The following is a 7,726-nucleotide window of genomic DNA, read 5'->3' on the forward strand; positions in this document are numbered from 1 at the left end:
GTGATGTGATATGGTCAAGACGTGATGAGATATAAATTGTTGTATGATATGATCATGTTTTGTAAAAGTTATCAGCAACTGGCAGGAGCCTTATGGTTGTCACTTTATTGTATGAAATGCAATCGCCATGTAATTGCTTTAATTTATCACTAAGCAGTAGCGATAGTCATGGAAGCAATAGTTGGCGAGACGACAACGACGCTTCGATGGAGATCAAGGTGTCAAGCAGGTGACGATGGAGATCATGACGGTGCTTTGGAGATGGAGATCAAAGGCACAAGATGATGATGGCCATATCATGTCACATATTTTGATTGCATGTGATGTTTATCTTTTATGCACCTTATTTTGCTTAGTACGGCGGTAGAATTATAAGATGATGCCTCACTAAATTTCAAGGTACAAGTGTTCTCCCTGAGTATGCACTGTTGCTATAGTTCGTCGTGCCGAGACACCACGTGATGATCGGGTGTGAAAAGCTCTACGTTCACATACAATGGGTGCAAGCCATTTTTCCACATGCAGAATACTCGGTTTTAACTTGACGAGCCTAGCATATGCAGATATGGCCTCGGAACACTGAGACCGAAAGGTCGAACCTGAATCATATAGTAGATATGATCAACATAGTGATGTTCACCATTGAAAACTACTAGATCTCACGTGATGATCGGACATGGTTTAGTTGATATGGATCACGTGATCATTTAGATGACTAGAGGGATGTCTATCTAAGTGGGAGTTCTTAAGTAATATGATTAATTGAAATTTAATTTATCATGAACTTAGTCCTGATGGTTTTTGCATTTCTATGTTGTAGATCAATAGCTCACGTATAGCTCCCCCGTTTTATTTTTGATATGTTCCTAGAGAAAAAGAAGTTGAAGGTGATAGTAGCAATGATGCAGACTGGGTCCGTAATCTGAGGATTATCCTTATTGTTGCACAAAAGAATTATGTCCTTGATGCACCGCTAGGTGACGGACCTATTGCAGGAGAAGATACAGACGTTATGAACATTTGGCAAGCTCGGTATGATGACTACTTGATAGTTTAGTGCGCCATGCTTTATGGCTTAGAATTGGGACTTCGAAAAGGTTTTTAACGTCACGGAGCATATAAGATGTTCCAAGAGCTGAAATTGGTATTTCAGACTCATGCCCGAGTCAAGAGGTATGAGACCTCTAACAAGTACTTTGCCTACAAGATGGAGGAGAATAGCTCAGCTAGTGAGCATGTGCTCAGAATGTCTGAGTACTATAATCACTTGAATCAAGTGGGAGTTAATCTTCCAGATAAAATAGTGATTAACCGAGTTCTCTAGTCACTATCACCAAGTTACTAGAACTTCGTGATGAACTATAATATGCAAGGGATAGTGAAAACGATTCCCAAGCTCTTCGCAATGCCAAAATTGGCGAAAGGTAGAAATCGAGAAAAAGAATCAAGTGTTGATGGTTGACAAGACCACTAGTTTTAAGTAAAAGGGCAAGGGAAAGATATGGAACTTCAAGAATAATGGCAAGCAAGTTGACACTCCCATGAAGAAGCCCAAAGCTAGACCCAATCCTGAAACTGAGTGCTTCTACTGCAAAGGAAATGGTAAGTGGAAGCGGAACTGCCCCAAATACTTGGCGGATAAGAAGGATGGCAAAGTGAACAAAAGTATATATGATATACATGTTATTGATGTGTACTTTACTAGTGTTCATAGTAGCCCCTGGGTATTTGATAATGGTTCAGTTGCTATGATTAGTAACTTGAAACAGGAGTTACAAAATGAACAGAGACTAGTTGAGGGCGAGGTGACGATGTGTGTTGGAAGTGATTCCAAGGTTGATAACATCACCATCGCACACTCCCTTTACCTTCGGGATTAGTGTTGAACCTAAAATAAATGTTATTTGGTGTTTGCATTGAGCATAATATGATTGGATCATGTTTATTGCAATACAGTTATTCATTTAAGTCAAAGAATAATTGTTATTCTGTATACATGAATAAAACCTTCTGTGGTCATACACCCAAGGTGAATGGTTTATTGAATCTCGGTCGTAGTGATACACATATCCACAATATTGATGCCAAAAGATGCAAAGTTGATAATGATAGTGCAACATACTAGTGGCACTGCCGTTTAGGTCATATTGGTGTAAAGCGCATGAAGAAACTCCATGCGGATGGACTTTTGGAATCACTTGATTATGAATCATTTGATGCTTGCGAACCATGCTTCATGGGCAAGATGACTAAGACTCCGTTCTCTGGAACAATGGAGCGAGCCACTGACTTATTGTAAATAATACATACCAATGTATACGGTCCGATGAGAGTTGAGGATCGCGGTGGGTATCATTATTTTCTAACCTTCACAGATGATTTGAGCAGATATGGGTATATCTACTTAATGAAACACAAGTCTGAAAGATTTGAAAAAGTTCAAAGAATTTCATAGTGAAGTGCAGAATCATCGCAACAAGAAAATAAAGTTTCTACGATCTGATCGCGGGGGCGAATATTTGAGTAAGAGTTTGGCCTTCATTTAAAACAATGTGGAATTGTTTCACAACTCACGCCACCTAGAACACCACAGCATAATGGTGTGCCCAAACGTCATAACCGTACTTTATTAGATATGGTGCGATCTATGATGTCTCTTACCAATTTACCACTATCGTTTTGGGGTTATGCATTAGTGACAGCTGCATTCACGTTAAATAGGGCACCATCTAAATCCGTTGAGACGACACCATATGAACTGTGGTTTAACAATAAACCTAAGCTGTCATTTCTTAAAGTTTGGGGTTGTGATGCTTATGTGAAAAAGTTTCAACCTGATAAGCTCGAACCCAAATCGGGGAAATGTGTCTTCATAGGATACCCAAAGGACACTGTTGGGTACACCTTCTATCACGGATCCGAAGGCAAGATATTCATTGTTAAGAATGGATCCTTTCTAGAGAAGGAGTTTCTCTCGAAAGAAGTGAGTGGGAGGAAAGTAGAACTTGATGAGGTAATTGTACCTTCTCCCGAATTGGAAAGTAGTACATCACAGAAATCAGTTCTAGTGATTCCTACACCAATTAGTGAGGAAGCTGATGATGATGATCATGAAACTTCAGATCAAGTTACTACTGAACCTCGTAGGTCAACCAGAGTACAGTCCGCACCAAAGTGGTACAGTAATCCTATTCTGGAGGTCATGTTACTTGACCATGACGAACCTACGAACTATGAGGAAGCGATGATGAGCCCAGATTCCACGAAATGGCTTGAGGCCATGAAATATGAGATGGGATCCATGTATGAGAACAAAGTATGTACTTTGATTGACTTGCCCGATGATCGGCGAGCCATTGAGAATAAATGGATCTTCAAGAGGAAGACGGACGCTGATAGTAGTGTTAATATCTACAAAGCTTGAATTGTCGCAAAAAAATTCAACAAGTTCAAGGTGTTGACTAGGATAAGATTTTCTCACTCGTAGCGATGCTTAAGTCTGTCCGAATCATGTTAACAATTGCCACATTTTATGAAATCTGGCAAATGGATGTCAAAACTACATTCCTTAAAGGGTTTCTTAAAGAAGAGTTGTATATGATGCAACAAGAAGGTTTTGTCAATCCTAAAGGTGCTAACAAAGTGTGCAAGCTCCAGCGATCCATCTGTGGACTGGTGCAAGCATCTCGGAGTTGGAATATACGCTTTGATAAGGTAATCAAAGCATATGGTTTAATATAGACTTTTTGTGAAGCCTGTATTTACAAGAAAGTGAGTGGGAGAACTACAGCCTTTCTGATAAGTATATGTGAATGACATATTGTTGATCAGAAATGATGTAGAATTTTCTGGAAAGCGTAAAGGAGTGTTTGAAAGAAGTTTTTCAAAGAAAGACCTCGGTGAAGTTGCTTACATATTGAGCATTAAGATCCATAGATATAAATCAAGACGCTTGATAAGTTTTTTCAATGAGTACATGCCTTGACAAGTTTTTGAAGTAGTTCAAAATGGAACAGTCAAAGAAGGAGTTCTTGCCTGTGTTGCAAGGTGTGAAGTTGAGTAAAGACTCAAAACCCAACCACGGCAAAAAATAAAAAGAGAATGAAAAGTCATTCCCTATGCCTCAGTCGTAGGTTCTATAAAGTATGCTATGTTGTGTACTAGACCTAATGTGTACCTCACCATGAGTTCGGCAAGAGGGTACAATAGTGATCCAGGAGTGGATCACTGGACAACGGTCAAAATTATCCTTAGTAGAATAAGGACATGTTTCTCGGTTATGGAGGTGACAAAAAGTTTGTCGTAAAGGGTTACGTCGATGCAAGCTTTGACGCTGATCTGGATGACTCTAAGTCTCAATCTGGATACATATTGAAAATGGGAGCAATTAGCTAGAGTAGCTCCATGCAGAGCATTGTAGATGTAGAAAATTTGCAAAATACATACGACTCTGAATGTGGCAGACCCGTTGACTAAACTTCTCTCACAAGAAAAACATGATCACACCTTAGTACTCTTTGGGTGTTAATCACATAGTGATGTGAACTAGACTATTGACTCTAGTAAACCCTTTGGGTGTTAGTCACATGGAGATGTGAGCTAATCACATAAAGATGTGAACTATTGGTGTTAAATCACATGACGATGTGAACTAGATTATTGACTCTAGTGCAAGTGGGAGACTGAAGGAAATATGCCCTGGAGGCAATAATAAAGTTGTTGTTTATATTTCCTTATATCATTATAAATTTTTATTATTCATGCTAGAATTGTATTAACCGGAAACTTAGTACATGTGTGAATACATAGACAAAACAGAGTGTCCCTGGTATGCCTCTACTTGACTAGCTCGTTAATCAAAGATGGTTAAGTTTCCTGACCATAGACATGTGTTGTCATTTGATGAATGGGATATCATCATTAGGAGAATGATGTGATGGACAAGACCCATTCGTTAGCTTAGCATAATGATCGTTTAGTTTTATTGCTATTACTTTCTTCATGACTTATACATGTTCCTCTGACTATGAGATTATGCAACTCCCGGATACCGAAGGAACACCTTGTGTGCTATCAAATGTCACAACATAACTGGGTGATTATAAAGATGCCCTATAAGTGTCTTTGAAGGTGTTTGTTAGGTTGGCATAGATCAAGATTAGGATTTGTCACTCCATATAGCGGAGAGGTATCTCTGGGCCCTCTCGGTAATGCACGTCACTATAAGCCTTGCAAGCAATGTGACTAGTGAGTTAGTTACGGGGTGATGCATTACGGAACGAGAAAAGAGACTTGCCGGCAACGAGATTGAACTAGGTACGATGATATCGATGATCGAATCTCGTGCAAGTAACATACCGATGACAAAAGGAATGACGTATGTTGTTATGCGGTCTGACCGATAAAGATCTTCGTAGAATACATAGGATCCAATATGAGCATCCAGGTTCCACTATTGGTTATTGACCGGAGATGTGTCTCGGTCATGTCTACATAGTTCTCGAACCCGTAGGGTCCGCACGCTTAACGTTCGATGACGATTTGTATTATGAGTTATGTGTTTTGGTTATCGAAGTTTGCTCGAAGTCCCGGATGAGATCTTGGACATGACGAGGAGTCTCGAAATGGTCGAGAGGTAAAGATTGATATATTGGAAGGTAGTATTCGGACACCGAAAGGGTTCCGGAGTGTATCGGTTACATACCGGAGTACCAGAGGGGTTACCGGAACCCCCCAGGGAAAGATATGGGCCATATGGGCCATAGGAGGGAGGCTAACCAGCCCACAAGGGAGGAGGCCAAATTGGATTAGGGAAGCGGGCGCCCCCCCCCCCTTTTCTTCTCCTAATCCCTCTCCTTTCCCCCTTTCCCCCTCCGGAAGAAGAAAAAAAGGGCAGTCGAACCCTACTAGGACTGTAGTCCTAGTAGGACTCCCCTCTCCCTGGCGCGCCCCTTGGTGGCCAGCCTCCTCCTCCCCTCCTTTATATACGGGGGCAGGGGCACCCCAAAGCACAACAGTTGTTTCTTAGCCATGTGCGGTGCCCCCTCCACAGTTTACCACCTCGGTCATATTATCGTAGTGCTTAGGCGAAGCCCTGGCGGATCGCATCACCAACACCGTCACCACGCCATCGTGTTGACGTAACTCTCCCTCGACCCTCTGCTGGATCAAGAGTTCGAGGGGCGTCATTGAGCTGAACGTGTGCTGAACACGATGGTGCCGTACGTTCGGTACTTGGATTGGTTGGATCGTGAAGACGTTCGACTACATCAACCGCGTTAACCTAATGCTTCCTCTTTCGGTCTACGAGGGTACATGGACACACTCTCCCGTCTCTTTGATATGATTCTCCTATATAGATCTTGTGTGATCGTAGGAAATTTTTGAATTACTATGTTCCCCAACACTATTATCATACTTGTGCATTGGATATAGCTAATATTTTTTTGTGTTTCATGAATGGATCAATGATTGAGCATAATGGGCTAGGGATAGCTCTCTTTAGTGTTGATATTTTGAAAGACATGGTTGCTTGTTGATATTCTTGAGTATTGAGGTCTTCATGTCAAATTATAGACTATTGCTTTGAATCATCTAAAGTTCAAATGTCCATACTACAAAAGAGAAGAATATTTGATAAATATGATGGGTAGTGATACGTCCATTTTGCATCATGCTTTTATATCGATATTTATTGCATTATGGACTGTTATTTCACTTTATGTCACAATACTTATGGCTATTCTCTCTTATTTTACAAGGTTTACATAAGGAAGGAGAATGTCGGCAGTTGGAATTCTGGGCTGGAAAAGGAGCAAATATTAGAGACCTATTCTGCGCAACTCCAAAAGTCCTGAAACTCCACGGAACATCTTAAAACAAATAAAGAAAAATCCTCACCAAAGATGAAGGCCAGGGGGCCCACACCCTGCTCACGAGGGTGGGGGGCGCCCCCTCCCCCAGGGCGCACCCCCTTACCTCATGGGCCCCCTGGTGGCTCTCCGACGTCCATCTTCTCCTATATGAAGTCTTTCGATGAGAAAAAAATAAGAAGGAACTTTTCGGGACAAGACTCCGCCGCCAGGAGGCGTAACCTTGGCGGAACCAATCTAGAGCTCCGGCAGAGCTGTTCTGCCGGGGATACTTCCCTCCGGGAGGGGGAAATCATCACCATCGTCATCACCAACGCTCCTCTCATCGGGAGAGGGCAATCTCCATCAACATCTTCACCATCACCATCTCATCTCCAAACCCTAGTTCATCTCTTATATCCAATTCTTGTCTCAAAGTCCGGGATTGGTGCTAGTAGGTTGCTAGTAGTGTTGATTACTCCTTGTAGTTGATGCTAATTGGTTTACTTGGTGGAAGATCATATGTTCAGATCCTGTATGCATATTATTACCCCTCTGATTATGAACATGAATATGCTTTGTGAGTAGTTACGTTTGTTCCTGAGGACAAGGGAGAAGTCTTGCTATTAGTAGTCATGTGAATTTGGTATTCGTTTGATATTTTGATAAGATGTATGTTGTCTAGCCTCTAGTGGTGTTATGTGAACGTCGACTACATAAAACTAAACCATTATTTGGGCCTAGAGGAAGGCATTGGGAAGTAATAAGTAGATGATGGGTTGCTAGAGTGACAGAAGCTTAAACCCTAGTTTATGCGTTGCTTCGTAAGGGGATGATTTGGATCCATATGTTTCATGCTATGGTTAGGTTTACCT

The sequence above is a fragment of the Triticum urartu genome, chromosome 2A, assembly GCF_056163025.1.
Source record: "Triticum urartu cultivar PI428250 chromosome 2A, HENAU_Tu73, whole genome shotgun sequence".
NCBI lineage: Eukaryota > Viridiplantae > Streptophyta > Magnoliopsida > Poales > Poaceae > Triticum > Triticum urartu.